At 39.2% G+C, this 14,263-nt stretch overlaps 1 long non-coding RNA gene across 1 annotated transcript; it reads left to right on the top strand.

Annotated features, from left to right (window-relative positions):
- Positions 1 to 6,412: 6,412 nt before the first annotated feature.
- LOC142466249 (uncharacterized) lies at positions 6,413 to 11,768 on the top strand. The gene is made up of 3 exons (XR_012788109.1): positions 6,413 to 6,538; positions 10,055 to 10,122; positions 11,584 to 11,768. It is a non-coding gene; the product is annotated as an uncharacterized LOC142466249 (long non-coding RNA).
- Positions 11,769 to 14,263: the final 2,495 nt, after the last annotated feature.

Below are 14,263 nucleotides of genomic sequence, written 5' to 3' on the forward strand. Positions count from 1 at the left end.
ACCATCTCCCGAAGATCCATAAATCGCTGGTAGATCCTCCGGGACGCCCGATAGTTGCGAGCATTGGATCTTTGGGAGATGGGTTATCGCGGTATGTGGACAGTTTCCTTCAACCACTGGTCTTCCGTCTGCCCTCGTTTATCAAGGACACGTCAGAACTTATTGTCGCATTGCAGGAAGTGGTCTGGAAAAAGGAGTACAGGTGGGTCACATTAGATGTGGTCTCCCTGTACTCCATCATTAAACATGAACACGGTTTATCTGCTATACGTCACTTTTTAGATTCTTCAGATATTTCCGTCACTCAGGGGGTGTTTCTTCTGGAATCAATCACTTTTTTATTGACACATAACTATTTTATGTTTGACTCACACTTTTATTTACAATTATTAGGCACTGCTATGGGCACGAGTTTTGCACCTTCATATGCGAATTTATTTATGGGTTATTGGGAAGCACAATTTATTTATCACATTAATAATACATTTCGCACCAATATTATTTTCTTTAAAAGGTATATCGATGATCTTATAATGATTTGGGAGGGTGATGAGGTTTCACTGTTCACTTTTATTAACACACTTAATCAAAATAATTTAAACATTAACTTCACGTTTGAACACAATATACATCATATAAATTACCTTGACCTACTATTATATATTGATAACGATATGACCATCCAAACCGAGATTTTCAGGAAGGCAAACTCCAGGAACACGTTGCTCAGGGCCAACAGTAGCCATCCACGCTCTCTTCTAAATAGCATACCGAAAGCCCAATTCATTAGGCTTAAAAGACTCTGTTCTAGTAATGACTCATTCATCAAACAATCAGGGGAAATGGCAGCCAGGTTTAAAGCTAGAGGCTATACGGAAGAGATCATTAATACTGCATTTACATATGCTGACTCAATGGATAGGGCCAAATTATTGCATAAAAATATTAATAAAAAGCAGCACACCATGTTTAATTCACCTATTCATGACGGGTGCCCCACTTTTGTAACAACATATAGTAGACAATCAAAGTCTATTCGTGATATAATCAACAAACATTGGGCAACAATAAGCCTAGATAAAGACATTTCAGATGTTACTAAAAAAAGACCAAGATTCAGTTATCGTAAAGCAAAAACGTTAGGTACATTTTTATCACCCAGTCTCTTTGACTCCCGCTCCAACTACAAGATTCGAAATATACCCCAAGGGTTCTTTTCATGTGGTCATTGTTCTATGTGCTGCTATGCTCAACCCACTAAAACTATTATGTGTGATGTTAATAATAAGAAGAGTAAGATCACGAGCTTTATTAACTGCAATAGTAGTTATGTGATTTATATGCTGTCATGTGGGTGTAAAAAGTCTTATGTGGGTCGAACCATCAGACCTTTAAAGACCAGAATAGCAGAACATGTGAGGCTTATCAAGAAATGTGATAGCGTTCATCCAGTCCCCAGACACTTTAGCCTTTGTCCTAAGGGAGGTATAGCGAACTTTTCATTCTGTGGAATTGAACATGTACCGTGTCACCCGAGAGGAGGTGATAGGGTTAATAGACTAAATAGACAGGAGATGTTTTGGATCCACACCTTAGGCACACTTCATCCCACAGGTATAAATATAGATTGGGAGCTTAAACATTTCCTGACTACATAGCTTTCTTTCTTCATTTCCTAAGGGTTATACTTACACTTAGTGAATGTTGCTTTAATTAATAGTGATGTGAGATAATGTTTAGATAATTCATATCGGTACCCTCAAAACATTACATTTGTTTAGAGATAGTTTCTGCGTCCTGTCCATGGTTCAACCTGTTTTTATAAACGTGATTTAGAGGTTAATTAGTCCATTATGTAATTGGGGTATATGTTACTTTGTATGCTAGTCCTGTGCACTTACAGAATCAAGAGTCTTTTTGACTCCTCTATTTAATGATTATGATATTGGTAGCTTTAATAGCTTTCTAGTTATGTAGTTATAGTTGTATATTTTAGTATTAAAATATTGGTGCCCAGGCAGGATATACATTGTGTCAACTGCCCTTTAAGACCCACATGTCTTCTTGTTTTTAACTCCGTTTGTCATGTATCAGTATGTTTCTATTTTTCAATATGTTGTATCAGCAATAAGTTTACATTGTTGCACTATTTGTATATTGTTAGTATCCTTGCGCCCCCCCTAGGATTGCGGATGTGTCTTAAATCTAAGTGGCACTTAATTCACTGGTGGGAGTGTTTACACGTGACGTTGTTCAGCCAGTGAAGATCATTTACGGTCTATATACAGGGGGGAGTACGGAGTAGAAGACACTCTTTGATAAAGTTCTGTTCCCAGAACGAAACGCGTCAGAGTGTTACTGACATGAGGTTGTACGTTTTGATTTATTAAAGTTTTTTTGTTTTACACGCCTGGTTGGAGAGTTTTTTCAGTGGAGCAGTGACCGCCGTCTGTTCACCATTTGCTTACCTTTCTACACCACTTGCGAGCAGGAGCACACCACCGCATCACACAGCAACAAGCAACGCCTCTTCACAGCAGCACCCGGCAGTTCTTCAGTTCATAGAATGATGTTTACCGGCAGGATTTACCTCTCGATCACAAGATGCAGGTGAGGCTAGCAGTAGCTGGAATTGTGATTTACTCCTGGGTTCTGTCCAGATAGGGCTCCGGGGTATCTCTACCAGCCGTGCTTCATACGCCCCCCATCAGTGATAGAGGTCTACAATTATATGTTTATGGACTTACTGTTTATCTTGTTGCTGCGGTGGTTTCTTACTGACTCTCTCCACGTGTCCACACTATACCTACAAAGTTGTAGCATCAGTCCCATGGGGACATCCCTTATTTTTCCTAAGATCCTGACTAGTTGGTGCAAGAACTTTTGCTCATTCAGTCGCACGTGTAGAAGGGTTTCTCTGTTTAGTGACTTGAGACATTTGCTTTCTCTTTCTAAGTCAGTTTTACAGTAAAGTACACTTGGGACAAGTTTCATTTTTTTCTTCAGGGTTAAAACAGCTTTTCTATTTAAATTTCCAAACACAAGAGCATATTTACAAAATGGTCCTACGCTGTCATCTACCTTAGGGCCCATTCATTTGAATTGGCTACTTTTTACTAATTTATTTAAATTGGTCCTTAAGTGCTTAGCACCAAAATGTATATTTCAAACAAGTAAATAAACGTTTGAATGTCAAAAGAAAAGAATTGAACATTTCTTCTGTGGCTTCCCTTCTGTCTTCTGATAAACCACTTTCTATCTCCCGTTTCTATCTATCTGTTGTTAGCATTGATTTGTTCTCATGTAATTTTCTGAGCTCTGCCAAACACTCCCTCTTAATAGTTATACAAGTTTTTGTTCTTATTGTTAACGCTAAATCGGTGAAATCACTGATATACTAATATCTAGGAAGAGTAACTCTGTTTCATTCAATATTACAGGATCACGCTGCAGAGACCTGGTATCCAGCAGGAAAGTATGATATTTTAATAGTCTTTGTTAGTGACATATTAGAAAATATTCCTAAAATATTTGAGGCAAAGGTACAAAGCCCAATGTAACATTATTCATAAACACTTTCCACTACTTCAAATTATGAACAAACATGTCTTATGTGCTTTGTACTAAATGCTGTGTAAATGTCTGCTTTCATATATATTCTGATGTCTTTTATACATTACTCTTCTAAATTCTATTGCAGAAATAAAATAATTACTTTTTATACTAATTGCTAACAAGTTACATACATTATGACTGTGCAGTCATTCAACGAAGAAATACCCCCCACAATATGCCTTACACGTCAGTGAATATTATAAAAGGAAAAGTGAGCAGCTACACAAAAGTTATTTGTTTCATGCCACCAAATTCTTCTTATGTAATAAATGTCTAATGCAGTGTTTTTTAGCTGGGGTTCCTGGGAACGCTTGGCATGCCTAAAGGGTTTCCTGCCATTTTCAGGTCATTTGAAAATTGTACCAAATACAGAAGAATTTACAATACATCCGATCTCGGGCACTATTAGAGAGGGTTGGGGTTCGTTACAATGCAATCAGATCACAGACACGCTATTAGAGGGGTTTGGGGTTCCTTACAAAGCATCTGATCTCACCTCATGCACCTCAACTGTGCATCAATATTTTAATGTTTAATGTCACTTTTATGCTTATACAAACAGTCCCACATACTGTATAACTTCCTGAAGGGGCATTTCAGCATATATGCAACATGAGAGGAATCACATAATCCCGCAGTGATTTTTTTCTGCTGTTTTTAATGGATATGAAACAGTGTCCCCTTTAACAAAACTGTTATAATGTCCAAAGTGCAGACAAGTATACCAATCTAGTTTCAGGAACCCCAATGTTCCTGGTATATTTACCTTTCATTTTACCGGGTATTTTGTCACCGATGTGAAACCAATAGGGCTGCTAAATTATCTTCACTTCTGCGAGTCACTAGAAGACAACAACATTACTGGGTTGTCGACAACACATTTCTGAGTAACATTTTAGTATTGTAGCAATGTACTTTTGTTTTTACTATTCAGACCCCATTTGTGGCATTAGCGGTAGCCATGAATAAATATGGGTAAAACTTGAACACAAGATAGCGAATATGGCAAATTCTGGGCATTGATAAAAGGAACACAGGGCACAGCGGATTTAGAATATCCAAACTCATTTATTGAGTCAACACTGTGTTAGCTCAATAAATGAGTTTGGATATTCTAAATCCGCTGTGCCCTGTGTGCCTTTTATCATCTCCCCAGGACTGATCACAGGCTTCCGTACAAACACTGGAGCACCGGTAACTGTATCATTTTTTGTTTATATTTTGAGGTGTGCAGCAATTTATCTTATTTGTCTGGACTATTAAATTCTGGGCATTCACACTGGCGCCGACATAAAATGAAGATCTAAAACTTTACCAGGAATCACAATATGCAAATTACAATTGTACATTTTTAGCCGATACGGTCAGATAGAAATGGCAAAAATGAGTGAATACACTGGTGGATTTTGCCAAACTATGGGGAATATTGGCAAATTGCAAGTTTTGCTAAAATTTGTACAGATAAAACCAATAGTCCTCCAACATTCTGTGAATGAATGGGCATGTTCATGAATCACACTGGGGTAGGTTTGCACAGCTGTTTGCAAATGATGTGTGCATGGGGAAAGGGCATCTTGCATTTCTCACAAATTATAACAGTCCGGTTCAATCCCAGAGAAAACATAAAACAAAAAGTGGAGGGATTGCAGCTAATGTTAATATCTTTTATTTCCTTAGAACGACGCAAAAGGAAAACGGAATTTGCGAGTGAAACGAATCAGGAGTTATTTCTTATTCGCAGCCAGCCTCACTCTCCATTCAGTAACACTGCTCCTGTACTGTTGGATATATATTATAGCAAATTTCAAAGGGCCCTATGGACTAGAAATGTGCTTCACGTATCCTTTGTAGTAAATTGAAGTGTGTGTACTGTGCTTTTAATTGGAAAATAATTATAAGTGGTTTTACACCAACCCCATGTGATTCGTAGCCAGGTTATGTTTTAGAAAGAACCAAAATACTATGTTCAACATTTACAATTTAAAGTGCATCCTCGTGTTTGTTCATTCCCTGACTGTTCCTAACAACTTCTTTGGCCAGTGTTCACTGAGGAAACTGCTGCTATGAATGCCATTTAATTAACACAGAGCAGGGATACAGACAGCATCATTCAGAATTATTGCATGCTATTGCCATTCTTTTGAACTTTGTATTGTGATGTCTTAATGTAGAATACTAATATTTCTTAGAATGGTATTTTTGTATAGCAGGCACTGTTAACAATACAAGCGCGGATTGATGGAATAAGAAGGATAACTACACAAAAACAAGTGGAGAACTTTGGTAATATGGAGCAAGATCCTTTAATAGGGCAAGGTAGTGGGTATTCAAATGAAACGGGTGTTCTTTGCATAAGAACAGTACATCAATAAATATTCCCCATTCAGGGTTTTAATCATTCTAATAATGCAATATCTTAAAGTATAATGTATGCATTGGCACAATAGAAATAACACTTATTGTACTTTAACAAACTGAATAATGAAACTCTTACAGTCCTTTTCCTGGTAGTGATATATGACAAAAAAGAGAAGAGCACCAGATATAGATATTGGCAGAGGTTAAGCACTGACCAAGAAGAACATATTTACTAAAATACACTGAAGTCTGATGTGCAGGTTAAAAATGCACTGTAGCTGTCTCAAGTAAAGGGGTTAAATGTAGATAATGAAACTAGGGTATTATTGTCCTATAAAAGCTGCCTGCCAGTAGTTCCTAGTCTTCATCCGTCAATCATAAAAATATATATTTGAATCAAAAATATATATTTTCCTTAATAATGACACTTAGAGTTTCTGTCGTTTGTGCCACGCTAATTAGCATCCCCTTATCTACAAGTCACCTTACAACTAAATACAGAATGGTAATAATTGGAACGCTCCACCGTAGGACAGTAGGGCCTCATGGTGTGATCAAAGAGCGGGTAAGGCTTTTATATTTATTGGTTTTATTTTCCACAGTAAATAAACATAAGGCACACCATCCCTTTAAGGTAAACACAAAACATAAACATAACATCTACTCCACAGTAGGGAGGCCAACTATACTGTATAAAGGCAACTGCGAGTTGGCCGACTAAACCGCTTACCAACTTTAAAGAACAGATTAAAGGAGGATGTGTCGCTGTTGATCGCCTCTTCTCCCTCTACCACTTGCCCTCTTGACCCCATTCCCTCCCATCTCCTAAAACCTCTTGCTCCTACTATAATCCCTACGCTCACACACATTTTTAACTCCTCCCTCTGCTCTGGAACCTTTCCATCCTCCTTCAAACATGCAACAGTCATACCATTACTCAAAAACAGCAAGTTTGACCCTACCTGTCTTTCTAACTATAGACCTGTCTCCCTCCTGCCGTCAAACTCCTTGAACATCTTGTATTCTCTCGCTTGCTCCATTTTCTCAACACCTATTCTCTCCTAGACCCTCTACAATCTGGCTTCCGCACTGCTCACTCCACGGAAACAGCCCTCACTAAAATAACTGACGACTTCCATGCTGTCAAAGACAGAGGTCATTACACTCTGCTCATATTACTCGAACTCTCTGCAGCATTTGACACCGCGGACCACCCTCTTCTCCTTCACATTCTCCATACTCTTGGTATTCGGAACAAAGCTCTATCCTGGATCTCATCCTACCTCTCACATCGTACTTTCAGTGTCTCTTCTGCTAACACTTCCTCCTCCTCTAATGATCTCTCTGTGGGGGTATCCCAGGGCTCTGTCCTGGGACCTCTTCTCTTTTCTCTATACACTCTCTCTAGGTGACCTAATAACATCTTTTGGGTTTAATTATCACCTCTATGCCGATGACACACAAATATACTTTTCAACACCCGACCTTACACCTGCTGTACAAACCAAAGTTTCTGAATGACTCTCTGCTATATCATCCTGGATGGCCCTCCGCCGCCTTAAACTCAACATGGCTAAAACAGAGCTCCTCATACTTCCTCCCAAACCTGGCCCTACTACCTCCTTCCACATTACTGTTGGAACTACGATCATTCACCCAGTAGCCCAAGCACGCTGCCTAGGGGTCACACTCGACTCCTCTCTCACATTCGCCCCTCACATTCAAAACATTTCTAAAACCTGTCGCTTTTTCCTCCGCAATATAACAAAGATACGCCCTTTCCTCTGTTGCTCGACTGCTAAAACTCTGACTCAGGCCCTCATTCTCTCCCGTCTTGATTACTGTAACCTCCTGCTGTCCGGCCTTCCTGCCTCTCACCTGTCTCCCCTACAATCTATCCTAAACGCTGCTGCTAGAATCACTCTACTCTTTCCGAGATCTGTCTCAGCATCTCCCCTCATGAAATCCCTCTCCTGGCTTCCAATCAAATCCCGCATCTCACACTCCATTCTTCTCCTCACTTTTAAAGCTTTCCACTCTTCTGCCCCTCCTTACATCTTAGCCCTAATTTCTCATTATGCACCATCCAGACTCTTGCGTTCTTCTCAAGGATGTCTTCTTTCTACCCCCTTTGTATCTAAAGCCCTCTCCCGCCTTAAACCTTTTTCACTGACTGCCCCACACCTCTGGAATGCCCTTCCCCTCAGTACCCGACTAGCACCCTCTCTATCCAGCTTTAAGACCCAACTTAAGACACACTTGCTTAAAGAAGCATATGAATAGCACCGTGGATATTCTGAACACATGATACATAAAGCTTGGCCCCCTGCAGACGCACTTACCAGAACTCCCTCCTACTGTATCTGTACGTTCTCCCTACCTACCAATTAGACTGTAAGCTCCTCGGGGCAGGGACTCCTCTTCCTTAATGTCTAAAGCACTTATTCCCATTATCTGTTATTTATATTATCTGTTATTTATTTGATTACCACGTGTATTACTGCTGTGAAGCGCTATATACATTAATGGCGCTATATAAATAAAGACATACAATACAATACAATTCTTGTATGTACTGTAGAAATCAGAACAATTTCTTATCTGTTTAGTGGGGACTCCTGTCCTAAGAGCATATTCAGGCAATCTTTCAGGATCTAGCAGACAGGACAACTCTGGTGTATGAGAAAACCCACCTACTACCAGCAGTGGCCTCCTTATCAAGCTGTCTGACCGCTGTGTTAATGCAGCCCTAATTGCTCAAGTAACTCTAACTGGGTTAACCTTCTGACTGCTGGATTCAGCAGTCACAGGTTTGTTTCCCGGGCATATTCATCAGCAAGTGACTTCACCCTATCACACACCCAAATCAGGTCTGTGCTGATTGTATAGCTGTTGTTGTCTTGTGTTATTCGTGTAACAAGTGACATCACCCGCACGCCGCAACTGTAATAGCGGCCTAATATGACACCGGACAGATTCCAAAAACAAATGTTCTTTTGCAACTAAAGCGGTCTGCTATGCTAAATTGTATTTTCCCCGGTTTTTACATTTCTTGCAGCACGTGGGCCAATAGGGAGCAGCAACACATGATGTCACGACTTCCCATTGGCTCCCGTGCTGCGGGAAATCTAAGTCTCCATAATTGCTGAAAAGATTGCGGATCAGATCCTGCTTCAAACCTATAAGGTGGAACCACTGCTTTAAGGAGCAAACATTGCCAGTGTGATACTTACAGTATGTCTAAGGAGAGCCAGCAGTGCACATGACATAGTCATGGTCCAGCGATATATATTCAAATCAAGCTTTAGCCGCCCAATAGCCTATACAGTAAAACCCCACAATGGTCAAACTGCCTTAAGCAACCTGCATTATTTGAAGCCATACCATTTCAAACAGTAATCTAATAATATTGTTTAGATCTTTGTTAATCCCGGTGTATACAAACTGATTTTAATGTACAGTCATTCAGCAACTCTGGTCATTTATTAGTAATATTTGTAGGTAGTTATAGTCATACCCAAGATAAGGTCGGAGAAGACAGATACAATTCCATTCAATCAATGACTGATACAGTGTGCCATTATTCATGGACCGTGGGATATAGGACAGGAATTTATTTGATAATGATTATATATTATACTAAGCCTGATACACCAAAACATGTTTGCACCCAAAATGGATACAAGATGTGTGTAGCTATATCTTTATATATATAGCACCACCCATGTACACAGCACTACACAGCAGTAATACCCGACATAATAATATAACATAAATGGAATAAGCGCAGGATTCTACCCAAAATTGACATTTCATGCAGAAGTAATTTGTATCGCAGTGTTTAGATTGTACGCTTAATAACTCTACTTCACTTTTTGAAGTTGCTTTGTCTCAGTCTCTAACTCATTTATTTGGAATTGTACTGTATTTTTCTATATTCAGTGTGTAGAGCGTATTCAACAAAAGTACATGAGGGATACACAGCATATACAGACACTGAGTTAGCAGCAGCAGAATAATACGAATTGAAGTATACTGTACATTACAAATAATATACTAATACATTGCGTTTTCCATTTAGGTCAAGTATGGTGTATCAAACTTACCAAGTGTAAACCAGTGTAAAGATGTGATTATTCAAATACAAAGGTAAAATCACAATATTTTTTTTGATGCAACAAAGAAAGGATGAAACTGGAACAACTCTTATCTCTGAATGTATGAGAAGAATTTGAGACCATTTTGAAGATACAGTGGAGCAGGGTGCATCTGTGAGGACCTAATGTGAAAACTGATCCAGAATATTTGGTCTAATGACGAGACTAATGAAATAGCCCCAAATAGGAGAGGTCCACTTTAGGGCACAAGTGGCTGTCATGACTGATAACACAATCTTTATTGGTCTAATTAAATAAGCCAAACTATTAAGATACTTACTGGTGAGCTGTGAAGTAATTAATTAAAAGTATGGTGAGGAAGATGGGAAAGGAGTATGACGTACAACAGCGTGGTGTGGGTGAAAGTTGGACTCACTTTCAAATTGGTTACTTCGTAGATACACAATGTGGCAACGTGTGTTAATGTGGAATTAGCTCATCAGGATCTTAATAGTTTGGCTTATTTAATTAGACCAATAAAGATGACGTTTTATTAGTTATGACAGCCAGGCGTGTGTAACGCTGCTCACTGCAGGACAGGATACGGACCCACAAGGCAGAGGTAGGAAGTAGTACACCGAACTTGGACTGGGATCTTAGGCCTGGGATGCAGGGGAAGACAGGTTCGGTTACGGGGAAGGTGCAGGTGCAGGTGAGGGGAAGGCTCAGGACTCCCTTATAGCATTCTCTCAAGTGGACCTCTGCTATTTGGGGATAGTCTCTGTATTAGCCTCCAAATATTCCTTATACATTTATTTTCATAATGTCACTTTACTTTTTTTACTACACCATGAATTAAATACTTTTTATATATTTTTTTTCAATCAAGCTGATTAGATAAAGTAAACTTTTGATTGGGTTCATTAAAGTACAGTAGCATTTTGCACATGCACTTAAATAAGTGTAAATAAGTATATTTGTATATCAGCTTACCATTGACATGGGTACAAAAAGAGCAATGGATATATTACCAAATCACTATTTTGAAGCAGTAACATTACGCTAGTGCATTTTCTTACCAACATAGAGTCATGAAAACAAATTGCGTTAAATATTTAAAAAAAAAATTCTTGCACGAATTAAAGCCTCCATAACTGAGCCAGAATCACATATAAAAACAAAGGAAAGGCCCAGTTTGTCTCCGAATCCATATTAGATCTCCATTTTTTTAATCTAAAAATGTACTTGCAGGTACAGTATATCAAAAGTATTAAAAATGCAGTTGCCATAAAAACTGGAAAAGTATTAAGCAAATGCAACTTGTGTTCCTTACTCAATTTCAGAGAAGCGGGAAAACGCCATTCTGAAAATTGTTTGCAGCTTAATCATTGATTGTAGCAAAGTTGTCTATATATCACTTCTGCTAGAAACTTACTTTGTGTTGAGCAACAGACTAGAAAAAAATTGCACATTAATGTGACACACTAATTATGAAGTTTTCTTCTTATTCCAGATATTAATGAGCCTGAACAAAACAACATCAACATGTTCCAAGTTTGCCAACATTCTGACAATATATCAGATCTGTAAATTGTAAAGTAAATACTACTAATGCCGAACACCAAACAATCATTTTTGTGCATATTAACACGCTGCACCTTTGGTTTATTTTACTACTTGTAATCAAACCCATTCTCTTACTTGTACTTTTTAACCTTCTTTATTAAATACTTTAAGATAAATAGATATGTCGTGTTTTGGTGTATTTTATTGTATTGCTACAGAATAAACTATGAGATCATATTGTTTGAAATCCTAGTAATCTTGTAAAGCAGGGATCACAAGCTCCTTTTCTAGTGGAGATCACATTCTGGGCTCCTGTGGATAAACGGAAGAGGACTTGGTGATCACGTAATTGCACTGTGCCGAAGGGGCTGGGGCACTCTGGTTCTGCCGCCCCTCCTGCTCTCAAACAGTTAATAAACCTGTCACTTTCCAAAAGAAGCGCTGTGAGTTTATTTCATTCATAGGGAGGGGAGTGGGGCTCTAGGGCCTGCACTGATCCCATTACTGTTATGATGTGATATCATGAATTGGTCTGGAAATGATATGTAACACTGTTCAGCCACTTTGATGATGTAGATGACCAAATATGGCCATATTGCCTCCCCCTCCTGATGTAGAGCCCCATATAAGGTCATATACATAATTCAGATGAAGGAAAAACAGCCCTGCTTACCTTCACTTGGGACACGGATCCAGACGGAGATGCAGAGACAACTGCAGACTGCGTCACAGCTCATCTGAAAGGTGAATATCATCGGCATTCCTCTCCCTGCAGATGGCCCATTAAAGTGAAGGATTAACACTGCGGTGTCCCATTCAAAAGCGTGGAACCCCGAAGTGTTAATCCTTTAGGCCTGCATGACTTGTTGTCCTTGTGGCCACAGGTTTCCCTTTTTTTTCTGCGGTCAAAAGGACATTGTGACGAGTGCTCACCACAAACAAGGCGGGACTGTGAGGCTGAGGTAGGGATGTTGATAGCCACTGACCAACAACCGAGCAGCCACGTGTGCAGAGTGGAGGTGATATTGCTGGGTCATGGTAGGAGAGGTCAGGTAGGTCGAGGAAACATGCCGTAGTCTGGGATTGGAGAGTGTAGAGTCGTTGTATATCCATAGCCGTGGTCGAGGAGAGAGTGCAAGTCCAGAAGCGAGTCGAGATCAAGAAAGCTGAGAAGACAGGAGAAGTACGAGCTGAGGTAACAACAGGAAGGCAAGACAAGGCAAGGCAAGTCTCCCTGGGAGAGCCACTTAAATGATCATGGCTAAAAACTCCCTGCCAGATAAGCTCTATAGTAGTAACACTAACTGTATAGTATCTCAGCTTGTTAGTGCTGGCCCTCTTGTCTCTAAAAGAAGCAATGGCCAAGTTCACTAAGCTTCGTTAGGCTATTTAGGTTAACGTCATGTTAATAGTAATTGCAAGGCGAATGCATGTTATTGTCATGTGGGCGAGTAACAATTCCAGCCTAAAATAGCTGCAGCATGCTGTTTAATTAATCTCAGCTAAGCTTTGCCTTTAAATATCCAGCATTTGCCAGTCTGCAAAATGATAATCACCATCTCCTTTTTATATTCTCTTCTCCTTAGTGTGGGCCTCTTACCCTTTGCCCCACACAGTCTACGTCAAGTAGTAAAGCCAAAGTTCTTAAATCAATAAACCGTTATTATCGTTACCTACATAAACACATGACAATACATTCATCACAAAAGTTAACATAACTAACCCAGTTTTACTCATGTAAAACGAATGTTTATTAAAACAGCAGTTGGTAAAAATGATATGTAAATGAGCTGTTATTATCAGCATACCCTATTCACTAAACTCTTAAGATTAATGCTGGGAAATAACTTTATGTTAATTAAGTCATACCTAAACCTGGAGCTAGGTATAACATATGGCAAAGTGAGTACCTACAATAGTACATAGCTTTAGGGCAGGCATGGTCCTTTGACTTATGTTGCCATTGTATGTATTTATATACTGTAGTACCATGTAGGTACATGAGCTTTACAATACACGTGACATAATATTATAACACACAATGGGAATAAGCGTTTCAGACATAAAAAATAGGAAAAGGAGTCCCTGCCCCGAAGAGCTTACAATCTAATCATTTACCTACTGCACTTATCCCCATTGTTTGTAATTAATGTATCTTGTGTGGTAGTTTTCTAAAGAGCTGCGTACATTGTTGGAGTTATATAAATACAATTCTACTTACATACATATATGTTTAACTTGTATGCTCTTTTAAATATACATAATTACTAGTAAGAAGTCAGAGTTCCTCTGATGTGAGATCATGGCAGTGGACAATAGGCGAGCTCAGCTTTTCCACACATAGAAAGGCTCTGCAAACTAGCATGTCTGCAGCCTGGTGAAGTATTTTCACAGTCCCGTTGTGATGACTTGGCTTTCTTCTTCTCTGATAAAGTAACCTCCATCCAGGCTGTGGTCCCGACTGTGCTATCTAATAAGTTTCCGGGTTCCAGACATAAAAATGTGGTTCTCTGGCTTTATGGACTAGCTTTGACCATCTTGATGTAGAAGACCTTGTGCTAACAATCCAGGACTTGCGTCCCACTACCTATGATTTGGACCCAACATATTCTGTATGACAATGTTTT

The sequence above is a fragment of the Ascaphus truei genome, chromosome 14 (assembly GCF_040206685.1).
Source record: "Ascaphus truei isolate aAscTru1 chromosome 14, aAscTru1.hap1, whole genome shotgun sequence".
NCBI classification, from domain to species: Eukaryota; Metazoa; Chordata; class Amphibia; order Anura; family Ascaphidae; genus Ascaphus; species Ascaphus truei.